This window comes from Rattus norvegicus, chromosome 16 (genome assembly GCF_021556685.1).
Source record: "Rattus norvegicus strain SHRSP/BbbUtx chromosome 16, alternate assembly SHRSP_T2T, whole genome shotgun sequence".
In the NCBI taxonomy this organism is placed as follows: Eukaryota; Metazoa; Chordata; class Mammalia; order Rodentia; family Muridae; genus Rattus; species Rattus norvegicus.
The window spans coordinates 38,911,061-38,926,649 of NC_141549.1; the positions used below are offsets into that span (position 1 = coordinate 38,911,061).

At 41.2% G+C, this 15,589-nt stretch overlaps 2 protein-coding genes across 9 annotated transcripts in view; both read left to right on the top strand.

Annotated features, from left to right (window-relative positions):
* Positions 1 to 15,589, top strand: part of Erich1 (glutamate-rich 1) — a gene marked incomplete at its 5' end in the record, with an annotated part of 52,793,804 nt that overhangs the window by 8,040,501 nt on the left and 44,737,714 nt on the right.
* The window catches only part of Galnt7 (polypeptide N-acetylgalactosaminyltransferase 7), a 124,292-nt gene that overhangs the window by 34,593 nt on the left and 74,110 nt on the right, over positions 1 to 15,589 (top strand).

A 15,589-nucleotide genomic window follows, 5' to 3' on the forward strand; every position in this document is an offset into this window, starting at 1 on the left:
GCTGTGGTATTTCTGGCTTAAACCATAATGCTGTCATTGCTACAAATTCGTTTCTTTTTAACCTTATCTCCCTACAAATCTATTGCTTGCTTTATGTACGTAGGTGTACACATTTATAATTATAGCCTTTATGCATCGATTGCTTTATCACCATATAATGACTGCCTCATTCTTCAGACTTTTGCTTAAATTTTACTTATCGGGTTCAAGTGTAAATGCCCTCGCTGTCTTTTGGTTTCCATATGCACAGAATATCTTCTTCCAGCCCTTTGCTTTCAATGTGTTTGTGTTCTTAAAGGGAAGTGAACCTTCCACAGGTCACTCGCTATTTTAATACTGTAGTTTTCAGAATTTATTTTACTTTTTGAAAGGCTGGTCTCTGCCTTCCCCTGTCATTGTTCTTCTGTCTCAAAATATTCCCAGCTGATGTTATGATTGTTCATTTCCCTGCTGACGTTGGAGAAATGGAGCTTCTCAACCTTCCTAAGCTGCGATCCTTTAATGTAGATGTTGTGGTGACCCCCAACCATAAAATTACTATCATTGCTACTTCATTTCTGTAATCCTGCTGCTGTTATCAATTTTCAATGTAAATATCTGATTTGCAGAATGTCTGATATGCAACCCCCATGAAAGGTCCTTCAGTTCCCAAAGGGGTGTCGACCCACAGGTTGAGAACCGGTGCGGTAGGAGTTTGCCCGGGACGGTTGGGCTCCGCCTCATAGTCATTATTCAGTGCATTTCTCCACCTTACCACTAGGAACAACCCCTTGTGTTATGCTAACTCCCTCCTGCAGCCAGCTTTTATTCTCACCTGTTTCCAGATTTGAACATTGCAGTGCATGCTGATTCTGTGAACACGCTTTCTCTCTGACCATGTGTGCAGTTACTTGGAGCCAGAAGCTAGATTTCACTCAGTATCACCATCATGCTTCCGTGACGAGGCACCTGCCAATACCTGCCGGTGCCTCCAAGTCACCCAAGTGGATCCCAGTATCTCAGGCAATCTGACCCGGCCTCCGTCACTGCCTCCAGCCATGTGTAACCTGCCTGGGCCATTTGTCACACCCTGCGTCCTGTCCCCTTTGCCATTCCGTCCTTGGCTTTCTCTTATCAGCACTGAAGGTTTCTGGCCTCCATTGCCTCTGGCTCAGACTGGAGATAGGGACCTAGCATTTGAAAGCATACTTATTTAATTAGGCTTATGTAGAAACACTGAAGCTCATTTAGGATAGGTTCAAGCCAGAAGAATGAGCACTTGTTTTCCAGCAGGAACCACGCCAGGAAACCCATGCTTTGGATCCTCTGTGGGCGCGGAGCCAGGGTTTGAGGTAGAATTTCAGTGCTCAGCAGCTCACCTTCGTTAGCTGTTTCATAAACATACTTAGAGCTCCATGAAAAATGCTCACCATCTGTACTGTATCCAGTGGCAGCCAAGCAGAATGGAAATTTTATTCGTTTATTTATTACTTATTATTTATTTATTTTCACATATATATGGACTGTATTAGTTTTCATACTTTTTGATTCAACAGAAATGTTAAATGTACTGTCTAATAGACAAACAAAATAAGTTCTGGTCATAAGCTAATTTCAATTTTACTAGCATCCACATTGAGCTTTTAAAAAGCTAAGTAAAACACTGTTAGCATTTTACTGCCCCCACTGTGTTCAATTGTACATCACACATAGCGAGTCTTGAGTGTGATTTTACATCCTTTCCTGTTTGAAGTCTGATGAGCAGTGAAGGTGACAGCACATCCAGTTGCCTAGCGGCAGGTGAGGTCACCTTACTTCCGGAATGCAGCAGCTCTTACTGTGGCCTACTTTGAACCTCCACCTCTCCCGAATTCACTTATGTAAAAGTCTCTGTAGGAGCAAGCGCATGGGCGTTTTGAGAAAAGTGCACTGGTCATTCAGACAAGCATCTCCATTAAAGACTATGTCGATCTTTCAGTTTCTTCATCTCTGATATGACCGAACCCCTCTAGCTTTCATACCGTTCCAGAGAGTAATGGTTCAGATGCTGGCCTCCCATCCACAAGCCTGCTGGGATTTTCACTTTACCATAGCTATTTCTAACATAGAATAAGAAAGCCAGGCTAAGAATTTGTGCGGTTGTTTCTACCACTAGGGTTAGGAACAAACTGTTTTTCAGGTTAATCCTTAGAGTCTAAGAAAATTAAGTGTGCTAACCCTTGCAGCCTAACACAAAAGCAGTGCATGGCTTCTTTGTGGAAGTCTCACTGTGGTGATTATGGCTGGGTGGATATTTCTGGGTACCTCCATTGTCTTGATTTGGCCCCTTGTCCCACCTGCCTGACAGACTAGGGCATTTGGGAAACTGCTTAAGAAAATACTATATCACCAGATGGTGGGGGCACAAAATACTGTGTCACCAGATGGTGGGGGCACAAAATACTGTGTCACCAGGTGGTGGTGGCACAAAATACTGTGTCACCGGGTAGTGGTGGCACAAAATACTGTGTCACCAGGTGGTGGTGGCACACTCCTTTAACTCCAGCACTCAGGAGGCAGAGGCAGGCAGACCTCTGAGTACAGGGCCAGCCAAGGCTACACAAAGAAACCCTGTCTTGAAAAACCAAAAAAAAAAAGAAAAAGAGAAAAGAAGTCCTCTAGCTTAAAGAAGAAAAAGAGGCAGGAAGGAAGGAAGAGAGGGAGGGAGGGAGGAAGGAGAAATGTTGTGGCAACGTAGGAATTAAATAGCATGAACAAGGCCAACACTGATACACAGGCTAAAGCAGAAGAAGATGGAAGGAGGGAAGCTCGCCAGGCCTCAGCGTCCTAGACAAGAGCTACAAGCAGCGAAGGACTACTGGGAGGAGAAATAGTCTCCCCTGAGAAGAACACACCAGTTCACTGTCCAACACCTAATGGTCAGCCCTGGAAACATAGTCCTACAACTAACATTATACAGACTATGCGAGCTGTATTTATGTAGGGTGTGTGTGTGTGTGTGTGTGTGTGAACAATTATAGAAAGAAGCTATGAATTTGAAAGAGAGCAAGGAGTTATACATGAGAAGGTTTACAGGGTGGAAAGGGAAGGGGAAATGATGTAATTATATATGATATATATGTATGTATATATATATCATAATATATATATTATGATAGCTAACTCTGAATGAAAATCCAATAAATTGTTTTAGAAACCTAAAACTAAATAGCAATTAAGGGCAGTTGACATCATTTTAACTGCTCTCTGGACGTTATAAGCTAACACAAGTTTTCAGCCTAGCATGTTTTTCAAGGCATCAGCTCTGAACCTATCAGGTTAACATTTCATGCTTAAAGTAATAGCAAGACTTCTGGAGTCCAGCAGACAGCATGGCTTCCCACTCTTGGATTTGAAGGGAATTTTTTTCAGGAGGAGTCAGAATAGCTGTTCTTTCCCATGGAACTGAGAACGGCAGCATGCCTGCTCACTGTAAGACTGTAAACCTCAGAAAGGTCATCCAAAGGTCCTTCAAGGACTATCCAGACGAATTGGAACTATAGACGGAAAGGTTTGCTTTTTTTTTCTTTTGGTTCTTTTTTTTTTTTTTTTTTTTTTTGGAGCTGGGAACTGAACCCAGGGCCTTGCGCTTCCTAGGCAAGCGCTCTACCACTGAGCTAAATCCCCAACCCCAAGGTTTGCTTTTTTAACACTAGTCTTATGACAGGTAAGCATGCTCTTGCCTACACTAACAAGAATACCCATTTATTTCTAATTTTGTATGACAGGATTAAAGTTTGATTATCCAGTTTAGGTCAAATGAATTTACTAATGGAATATTTTCATGATTCTCCATACCTAGGTTTGTGAAATGCTATTTAAGTCTGCATAAGTGTCAAGAAAAGCAGTGATTGGGACGGCTGTGTAGTTTCTATTTAAAAGAAGTTGTAGAAATATTTAATCCAGTCCAGGGTTTCTACCCCACCTTTGACCATTTAGTTCCCGGATAAAAGACACACATAACCTTTATATTTACAATAAACCTTGATCAGCACTAGAGCTGGGCAGATATCTACCCTCTATGCTACTAAAATCTATTTCCTGTCGATAAACCTGAGTTATGACTGTGTTTCATCTGGACTGCTCTTAACTCTAATTGGCCATGCTTTCTTGACTTCTAACCCATGGCAACTTGTTTTCTTCTTCCTCACCTTTTTCTCCCCCTTGTCATTCTTCTCCAACCAGCGCCCCATGCCCAGGAACCCTAAAACCCACCTATGTCTCATCTGCCCAGCTGTTGGCTGTTGGCGTCTTTATCTACCAGTCAAAAATAACTTGGGGATAAGGTCCCATAGCAACACTAGGGTCAATGTGCAGACTCTCTTTCCTCTCTGGGGCTACCAGGTCTTGACAAAAAACAATATTAACCTTACAATACAAGCAGCATCGGACCAGCCTACTACAAGAAATTCTGGCTTGGACCATCTAGACCAGTGGTTGTCAAGCTGTGGGTCCTGACCTCTTTGGGGGTCAAATGACGGGGGTCGTCTAAGACCATTGGAAAGCACAGATACTTAATTTACAAATTTACAAACCATAACAGTAGCAAAATTATGGTTATGAACTAGCAACAAACAATTTTATGGCCAGGGGTCACCACGATGTGAGGAACTGTATTAACGGGTCACAGCATCAGGAAAGCTGAGACCCACTGCTCTAGAATAACTTCCTTGAAAATGGAAAATTAACACTGAACTATGAAGAGATGTAGAGTCTGGCTGGGTAGCTGGCCCACCACTGACTTACTTTGTTGTCTTCTTTGCCTTCTGCTGCTGTAACTTCTGATAGAATGTAGTTACGTGGGACGATGAGCTAATCTGCTGTGAGAACATTGTATTTTTCACACATTTATCTACAGGGTTTATCAATACAGTGGAGCCTTTGCAATCCCACTATGTCTTTGGTGTTTTCATGTGAACCATGGGGCATTAACTAGAGAATAATCAACTCTTCAATAATAGGATTCTTGGAGATGACATTTTTAACTTCTTTTATGGCAAATACTAATACTTGCAATGACTTTCTCAATTGCATGTGTTCAGTCTAGGAGGATGGTCAGGGGCTATGACAGAACAGGCAATGCACAGGGGAACACGTTCACTGAATTCGAGTTTACTAAGTACCTGAGGGAAATTGACATGTTTGTATTTTATCAGTAGTATCCTGGTAACTCCCAATTTGGAAGGCTTTGTTTCCTTAGCATTCAATATCCTTAATTTAAACAAGAAAAATAAATATTCCTCTTTTTATATTCTCCTGTCTAGCATTTCCTCTTCTTACACAGGACAATGCTTTCATTGTGCAGTTGATGAACCTGATGTTCACTCAGCTTTTTTTTTTTTTTTTTTTGGTTCTTTTTTTTCAGAGCTGGGGACCGAACCCAGGGCCTTGCACTTCCTAGGCAAGCGCTCTACCACTGAGCTAAATCCCCAACCCCATGTTCACTCAGCTTTGTGGGCTGTCAGGGTTGGGTGGTGAAGGCCAGCTCCCTTTGAGCCCGAGGTTCTTAAAAGGTACTTTGTTCTGACGGTTTTTGGGAGTAAATAATTGCTAGTCAAGACAGAGACTGGAAGTTTGCAAAAAAACAGGAATTATTTCTATATTAATGTTTGTGGAAGAACTCAGGCAACAAGATAATGACCCTTAAGGCCTTTGGGCTATGGTGAATTGTTCCAATGATGACATGCTGTCTTTAGGAGTCCTGGAGAGATATCTTTATTTTGTATTGAACTTTGCTCTGAAGGGATAATATTTGCACAAATCCTGAAAACTGTAATTTGATGACTATATGGTAATTATTCCTGAGTAATTCTGAACGTGAACTAAAAATGCTATAAAATTTCAGTCTTATGAAATCAGAGACTAAATTACACAATACTACTGCAGGTAAATATTGAAAACCTGACAACCGTACAGCCTAGGGTATGTACTCATTTGCAGCCCAGAATGCTTGTGCTAACTTTAGCTTTAAAGGTCTTTTTTTTTTTAATCCCAGGGGAAATTATATGACTACTTCTTCCCATTATTGCTTTGAAAGGATTCTTCATAATTTTTCTAGCACATTTGATTTTAGACTGAAGGCTTTTAGATAAATTTAAATGGACTCTCCTGCTATTCATGTCTGAAAATGTCCTGCAATCTAATGTATGTCCCGCTTATAAAGTTAGTGCAGGGACTTTTTGCTGCTCCAAGCAAATTTCGTAAACCCCAGAGAATTTCTACTTTGGAAAACAAGGGTCTGTATGTCTCTGGAGATGGTTTTTTTGTTTTGTTTTGTTTTGCTTTGTTTTGAGATAGGATGTCATATAGCCCAGGTTAGCCTCAAATTTTCTGTATAGCTAAGGCTGGCTTTTTGGTCCTCCTGCTTCTGCCCCAAATATTAGGATTACAGGTCTGCTCTAAAACACTTGTAACTCTTAGGAACCTGTAGTGTGAAAAGTATTTCAACCCTTGGATTCAGATAGCCTCGGCTTTGTTTTGAGAAGTCATTAACTTGTGGTTTAGTGGAAATCACTTTGTTAAGGTCACAGTGACTTCCAGTCTCTTATCTCTTAACTTGCCTGCCCCTTGAGACACAAAGTGTGTTCAAGAAGAAAGGTCAAGCTCTCACTGTGATCAAATCAAGCCTGTGGGGACTAAGAGTCCTAAGAGAACACTAAGTTTTAAGAAGTCTTTTTTTGTACAGGAAAAGAATTGAAAGACTCGGCTTAGCCCTAGGGACCTTGGAGCCTACACACAGTGGACACCAACAGAGATGTTCCACCCACAAGTCTAAATCTAGACTCCCAAGCCTGGGAGTCAGATTACTGGGTGTTTGGCACAGAGAGTTTATAGAGCGCTTTAATCGAAAACCTGTCACCCATGTCTTCGTTTTGCTCCCAGACTTAACAGCTTTGTGGCTTTCTTTTTAAAATGAGACTCTTTCTACGTCCAGTAGTCGGGCAGTATTTTCTACAATGTTATTCAATCCCTCTCACATAGCAGAGCCGGTATCAACCCATCCTGGCACACACCCTGTGCTTGTATTTCAGGAATACACCCACTGCCTTGGTGATGGCCTCGAGCCAGTTTGTGTAGCCAAGTTGTGGTTTGGGCGTGTGGACCCGTTCCTTTCTGTAACCCTATCATAATCTGACTCCTTTTCACTACTGGAATCCAAGCTGAGGAGCAGGTGCTGTGGCCTTGATTGCTTCTAATTCCAGGGCCAGTAATACCAGAAAATGCGTGCACAGACAAAGTAATACTAGAAAATGCATGCACAGACAAAGGAAGTTGAAGGGGGCGAATCCAACCACTTGGAAGGTTTTGAATGAATCTCCTGCCTCTGCTTATTTCTTTTCACCCTTTCAAATCCTAGGAGCATCTGGACTGATTCAGAACTGTCTACTGCTGACCCAGAGACCTGTGTTCAGGATACAGAGCCTCATGTAGTTCATGGAATCTTTTCAAGATTCATATAAAAGCCATTATTGTTTTGAAACTGTTCTAGTAGCTAGGACTGAACTGGATGACATCAGCACCATTTTCCCAAGCATGTAGCTCTTAGAAAGGGCTTTCAAAGCAAACTATAATGCTATCTAGCTATACAATGTGTCCACTCCTCTTCATATCATTCCAACTACCAATTGGCTTGAGAGACAGTGTCTTCCTAAGAAAGCTCAAGGCTAAACTTAAAATCTTAGAGATCTTCAAGCATTTCAAAGGAGAAATGAATGTTCCATGCAAAACACAAATACTTAAAACCCTTAAGTATGTTATTCTTCTTTTTACAATTTTTAAAAAATTTATTTATTTAGTTAGTTAGTTATTTGTATATAAGTATTTTATATAAGCCATCCACAGACACAGCAGAAGAGGGCATTGGATCCCATTACAGATGGTTGTGAGCTACCATGTGGTTGCTGGGAATTGAACTCAGGACCTCTGGAAGAGCAGTCAGTGCTCTTAACCGCTGTGCCATGTCTCCAGACCAAGTCTAAATCTGTTATTCTTACTTGTGGAGATTTTAGGAAGGCTTTTTAAATCAAAGATGTCTGCGTCCAAATCCTGACTTCCCCATTGTGAATTACGTTGACCTAGACAGTTTGTTTGATCTGCCAAGCTTCCCTATTTTTGTGCATAAAACATGTAGTCCTCCATAGGATTTTGTGAGAGAGCTGTAAGAGCTGACTGGCATGGTTCACTGGCAAGCTCTTGGTATTTGGGTCCTCTATGTGGCAAGCCTGTGATAGGTGTGTTTCCCAGGGGTTTGGTGTGGGGGTTTCTGAATTGAGGTTACTATGCCTCCTGGTCTTGTATACTGTTTTTATTATGCATTTGCATACAGTTTAGGAAATCCATGGAAAATCTGATTCTCATGTTTGACTACTGTTTTATCGCTGTGAACTACTTACTCCAAGAATGCTAAAAGAAAGACGTGTCTAGTGAGCCCAGTTAACTGAACTGAACCACTATGGAAAAACAGTCCATACAGATTGTGTAGGTGCAAGGTGACACGCTCATGGATGAGTTGTGTGAGTGCCACAGTCATAGGCAAATCTTAGAATCATCACCCTTTTTACATATGTGAGTCTTTAGTCAGGACAAGTGTGTCAGTGAAGACAGCTTGCTGTTACAAGTGTGTCAGTGAAGACAGCTTGCTGTAGTAACCAGTTACTACAGTGAGAAATAGTTCTCAACGCAGAAATTATACCTTGGTTAGGATTTGACTATGAAAAGTCCACCACAGGGTCCTCTGCTTGAACACTGGGTCTTTAGCTGTGCTACTGCTTTGGGAAGTTGTGGGACCTTTAGGACTAGGGCCAAGTTAACAGAGCGGGGTCAGCATGAGTGTGTCTCGAAGGTGGTGTCTGCTCTGGGTCTTGCCTGAGCTCTCCGCTTCCGTGGAACGCCTTTGTGTTCCCTGGCTTAAGTGGCTTCTGTTAGGTATTCGGTGACAGCTGTGAAAGTAATGTAACATCTTACTATCCTTTGTCACAAAATGTAACATGCACTTCACACAGTAAAAGTTATAAATTTGCCCTGTTAATGCCTTGTCCATTTTAATATATATGAGAGGTAGAGCTGACATGAGAAGAGTATTTAAGTTTGTATATTTTTAATTTGCTCGAGGAAGGGCCTTGCTGTGTAAGTCAGGATGGACTGGATGTGTGACATTCTACCACCTCAGCCTCCCCAAGTCTTACCCTTATAGACAGCATCACACACAGCTTAAAATAAATTTCCGTTAATCCCCACACGTACGCAAAGTACTCTTACTTAAATCGGGCTTTAGTGACTGTGGTTCTCAAAGGAGGAGTGGTTTGTTTCTTTGAGCGTAAGGGGTTGTTTTGCCATTTCTGACTTTCCTGAAACATACTTTAAGAAACATAGAAATATGAAGCTGAGTATCACCAACTTCTGTGGAAATTTGGAGGTGCCAAGATACTCTCCAAGCCTTCTGCAAGTTATTAAAGGGCGCCTTAGTAAACTTAATTTGTAGATGATGCATTTATGAGAGACTCTCAAAAGGAAGATAAAAACGCTGAGGATCCTGACAGGTGTTTATAAAATAAAGCCATAAATCATCAGACTCCAAAGACTTCTCTGATTGGATTTCTTAATAACTTTAATTTTCGTAACCGTATCCCCTCATTAAATTTCCTCTTGGTGTCTGGAGACAGGCAAGACAGATTAAATTCCAGTATCTTACGCTGTTCATTAGGTGAGCAGAATTGCTTTAAGAATTCAAATGATAGTACCAAAATCCCACTTGCCTTAAATCTTATGCTGTTCCTTCCTGTAAGGCAGAAGCCGTCCCACTTCTTGGTGATACTCAACTCAGAATAACAGGCCTCACTCAGCTCCCCCAAGTTGGCTTAAAAAAAAATCGTTTTTTACCTTGAGAGTTGAATGGGTGGTTTTGTTCCAAACTATTCCAATGGAATAAAGATGAGCAGGAATGAGGTCTAGTGGAATAAAGTTCTCTGAAAAGCAAAACATTCTTCGGAGGATTTTAGAAATTGTTATTATTTGTGAAAAAAAAGTTAGTAGGACACCTAAAATTCTCTCATTGTTTTGCATGCTTTGCCATGGAAACAGCATCTAGCAAAGGGTACTGAGGAAGGAGGGAGGGAGGGAGGGAGAGGGAGGGAGGGAGAGAGAGAGAGAGAGAGAGAGAGAGAGAGAGAGAGAGAGAGAGAGAGTTAGTTTATCCCATCCATGTGCACTAGAAAGAAAAAACAGAAAACAGCTGGGAAACTCAACCACTTAGAGATTTCTGTAGTTTGACCAGTACTAGTCACATTATGTTGAGTATAGAGAAATTGACTATGTTGTCTGAATAGCAAATAAATATAATTTCTTTTCAGTTAATTTTAGAATAAATATTAAAAAGTCTTAGACACAAGCATATGTATTCTTTTCAATGTTGACAGTTGCCCAGTGCAACCATTTATTCATTCACTCTTCTATTATCCAACAATATTTGTACATGCATGTACACACACATGCACCCATGGGTGCCCGCGCACACACACACACACGCACGCACGCACGCACGCACGCATGCATGTATGCACGCACACAACAAGCAGTTCCCATTTTCTTACCTGAACCCTAGTGTGCTGTATATACTGTGTTGTGATCTATGAGTCTTGGCTCTCTTCAACTGGCCCCTACTACCAGTGAATGCCTGGTCATTTCAGTTGTTTTGTATTTTATTTATTTTCATCAACATGGTGTCTGTTAGGTGCTAGCAATGTAGCAGGAAATTGGGAAATCTTTTCTTTTGTTACATTATTCTCTAGTTCAAGAAAAGTTAATGTGAGTAGAATAAATAGCCAGTGTGAGGATAAAGATTTCAAATAGAACAGAGCTGTTAACCACATTAGTACTGAGATACATAAATCAGTCCTCTGGTGAGAAATAAAATTAGAGTTTGTTTGTTTTTTTCTTTTTTCTTTTTCTTCTTTTTTCTTTTTTTCAGAGCTGGGGACTGAACCCACTTGCTAGGCAAGTGCTCTACCACTGAGCTAAATCCCCAACCCCTGGTTTTTTTTTCCTTAAGACTAATGGATTAACCATCAGTAGACAACTATGGTCTATGATTCTTTAATCATAAGACTTGAGGTTTTTTCTTTTGTACCAGGGATGTAACCCAGAGTCTCCAGCAAGCTAAGCATGTGCGTTGTCACTGAGCTAAACCCCCTGAAGTTAGAAAATGCTCTATGATTTACTGCGAACGTTAGGGTTTCAATGTCAGCTATGGAAGATAGTTTTAAACTTTCTTTAAAACATTTTTTTAAAGTAGTAGATTTGACCCGTTTTTAAGATCCGCTCTGAGTTAAATGTTAAGTTGCTGTGATATGTACTATAATACAGAGGCAAAGACTTAAAGTAATTACAGTTACTTAAGTACTATGCAATTCAGTTTTATTTAGCCTCTCCCACACTTCAAATCCTTCTGTTCAGAGGGACTGATCTAAAGAGAGATGTACTTGCATTTTAGTATGACTTATAAAAGGAGTCAGAAACTTTGTTCTCATGACTTATTCTACAGTGGTTTCACCCATGGCAGTGAAAGCACCATGTTTGCTCTGTGTGTGTGTGTGTGTGTGTGTGTGTGTGTGTGTGTGTGTGTGTGTGTGTGTGTGTGTCTTTCTGTGTGTATGTGTATGTTTCTGTGTGTGTCTGTGTGTGTGTATGTGTGTGTGTTTCTGTGTGTATGTGTGTGTCTCTGTGTGTGTATGTGTGTTTCTGTGTGTGTGTGTGTGTGTCTGCATGTGTTTCATTTTTTATTTCCCTTTAGTCACTAGCTGATATCTTTACATAATACAATGAAGGTGAATTAATAGGAAGATAAAAGCATACAAAATAGAAACCCACGTTAGATTAAAAAGCAGTAATATCAGCTCTTAGGGGCATTGTAAGATGCTCAGTGCTGACTTTGGTTTCCTGAGCACAGCTATCGCCCTCCAGGAGCCATCACGGTTCCTAGAGTGGAGCTGTCGCACAGCATCCCAAGGTGTGGACCATCAGTGATGCGAGCAGGGATTTGTTTAACTGAAAGGGATGCCATATACATCTATTCTCCAGACTTAGGTTTAATATTGGTTTAAGAGCAGTGGTTTTGTGACATTATAGGTTTAAAGCAGGGAAGACAGACTTTATATTCAAGATGCTTCCTTAGAATTCTAAATGTGTGCACCCAGTTAGTCGGTGACTTTTAGATGAGATCATCTCATGGACCCCTCTGATGGCTCTGCAGAGTTGGACACACTATTGTCCCCATGTACTACAGTCAACTGACTGGGGTGACAGAGCTAAGCAATGGAAGGTCGTGGTGGAACAAGGATTTGTGACAACCACTATAGAGCCAAGGTTAGTCCCCTTCTGCCATCTGTCCCCATCACTGTTTTAAATAAACTTGCTGCAATGGTCACAGCAATACTTTGCTATTGGTGAAAATCTGCTAGCTTCAGCCCCTGAATATATTTTGAAAACAGTATGGTTTTTTTTTTTTTTTTGGTTCTTTTTTTTCGGAGCTGGGGACCGAACCCAGGGCCTTGCGCTTCCTAGGTAAGCGCTCTACCACTGAGCTAAATCCCCAGCCCCCAACAGTATGGTTTTTATCTGCACAGTTATTCTTTTAAAAATAAACCCCGAATCTTAACCTTAGCACTTCTCCAAATCAGTTCTCAGAAGTACCCCTACTTAATTTCCCAAGGATAAGCACTCGCTGTGCTTTAATAAAAAATGAGCTCTTTAAAAGGTAATGAGCAACTTTGAAAATTACTGCTATTAATACTGACAGTAATCACCAAACACTCAAACCAGAGACTGTATTCTGCAGAGAGCCCCGTGAGACTTCCCCCACCTTTTAAATACCATATCCTGACTTGTTCTTTTTTGTTTGTTTAAGTTTTAATTTAATTATGTGTTAGTGTCTATGTTTGGGTATGTGCACATGAATGTGGATGCCACTGAGGCCAGAAGAGGGCGTCCAGTCTCCCATAGCTAGAGTTACAAGCAGTTGTGAGCCACCTTGTGGGTGCTGAGAACTGAACTCAGGTCCTCTACAGCAGTCGCAATGTTCTCTAAACCATCAAGCCACCTGGGCCACCAGCCTGCTTTGTTCAAACTTAGTAAATGTTCTACATACTTAATGAATAGGTAGTATTTGATGAATAAGTTTATTTGTAAAGCTTGAGTTATATATAATACTTTTCATATAAAAACCATTCTGTAACTAATGTAACTCAGTCTAGTAATTAAAATGTTAGGATTTTTATTTAAAAATAGCTGGACCGCCCATTTTATCGTGTGCATTTTATTTAGGCGTTTCTTTATTTCACATTTAGAATAAACTTGTCTCTCATAAAGAAAGACTCTGGCAGCCCAAAATTCGACAAGCTAATTGGCCATCATTATCACCTAAAAAGCTTGTTTCAGTGGGTTTTCTTTTCCTCTGAGCTTTTTGAAGAAAAATTTCCTTAAGCTCCCATCAGACCATATTATTCTGACTACCTCAGTTAGCTGGCCTTTTGTGAAGGGCAGCACTCCCTCATCAAATATAAATGAGTTACAGTTACTTCAGGAAAGTCACCTTAACTACTTAATTCTTCCTGTTAGCTATCACAGTTCTACCCGATCTCCCCAGTCAGAGCTGTCAGTGCCATTTTCTCTCCAACAACCAGACCGCCTTCCCTTATAATTTTCTGCCTCCGACCTGAAGTTGCCCAGCAAGGACCAGTCCCACTTAATGACTGAGATTTGGAGTGTTGCTGTTCATGCCTTTACACTCTGTTCTGTTGCTTCTGGACCCTACGTGTACAGAGCGAGGAGATGTGTTGGGTTCCCTTTCTCATGAATCCACATGGAGGTTTCTAATTGAAATGGAACATTATTTTTTTAATCCTGTTTGCCTCTCCTTGAGTTTTACTTCTAACTAATGAATTTATTTGCTGTGAAATTATAATGCTGACATTAGTAGAGCAAAGAGTAAGACAAGGAATAAAGTTATAAAGTTTCCATACAGAAGGAAAGAAAAGGGAGGATGAATATCTGGGCTAGGCATGTAACTCCAAGGGTAGAATGTGTGAGCCTCCTAGCACGGTGAGAGCTAGCCAATAGAGATGAAGCCTCCCACTCAGGACTGGCTTGATTTCTCCGTGTTCTGTGTTTCAAGTGTGTGATGTCTTATCAATGGGATCTTGCTGTCAAGTTCTAGGGACTGGCAATGACTGTGAGTTTGAGGGGGTGGAGGGTGTGTCTATAGAACCTATGAAGGATTCCTATCAGCTCAGGACACCAAGGTCTCAGCACAAAGGAGATGGATTTGCCCTAGAGCAACAAAGGTCAGCAAATAAGAGACAAAGGCAGGAGAGAGGGGGGGAAAGGAACAAGGAAGAGGGGAGAAAAGTCAAGAGGGAGGGGGAGGGGTATTTGTCCTGCTGTGGGACAAAGGACTGCCTCAGACGGCTGTGGCACATAAGGAAATGGCAATTTATAAAGGTAAAGGGGGAAACCCCATGTTAAGATGAGATGTTTAATTTTAATTGGGCGTGTTAATTAGGAGACCAAAGCGGGCTTTTGATAGCTGGACATTGGACAGTTTTGGGAGAAGGAAGTGGGCAAATAAAGGAATATATTTTATCGGCCAGCTTTAGGAATGTACCTAAAGATTTTTAGCAAGGCAGAGTGAAGGGGGGGGGGGTGTGGTTGGGGGAGGGGAAGAAGGCCTGCCTGAGCCAGCCAGAATTCCTTCAACGCCCACAGGTCTTATGGGTTTAACTTTAACTCCCTTTTAAAAAGTATCTTAAGACCAAGCGGCTGACAGCAGCTGTAAAGCAAGGAGAGAACTCAGTAAAGACCCAAGAGTTTATTCTTTGAAAACAAAATGTGTGTTTTAACTTAAGGCCCTATGCTGCGCACCTAAGGTTTCTGGCTTCCCGATGCCTCAAGTTTAAGGTATCACACGGGCAGCTCCTCACAAGGCATAGCTCCCTTTCTGTGACAGGCGTTTGTAATCTTTGAGCTTACCTCACAACACTGTTCTGTTTGAAAGAATTCAAACCACCTTTGGGAAAAGGAGAGGGTGGAGAGGAGTTCAAGGTCACCCTCAGTTATATTATGTGTAAAACAAGAAGTGCATGAGTGTTTTCTTTTGAGTTTTACTGTTATTATGTTGTGGTGGTAGCTGTTCTTAGTGCAGCCAAATCTGTCTTGTCTTCTTACGCAGGAGGGAGGGAGAGAGGAAGAAGAGAGAAAAAAGTGAATGAAAGAAAGAGGAAAGAAAAGAAAAACTCCTACCAGTGACCTGCCTGTGAACTTTGAACCAGTGCTTCTGAGCTGGGCCCTGAGCCCTTCCCTAATTGCTCTTAGAATTGTTCTCTGCTTGATCCTTGCCTTCAGGAGAACCATCTTTTTTGACAGTCAATGAAATTTACAGTCTACACTTCCTCACAGTGTGGGGAGAAACCTTAGGTTATTATGTAAACTTTCTGACAGGCCAGTTTTCTTCTGGATAAATAATTTTTAAAACCAACTCCACAAGAAGCTTAGTAATTTAAGAGGGTCATATGAGTGTATT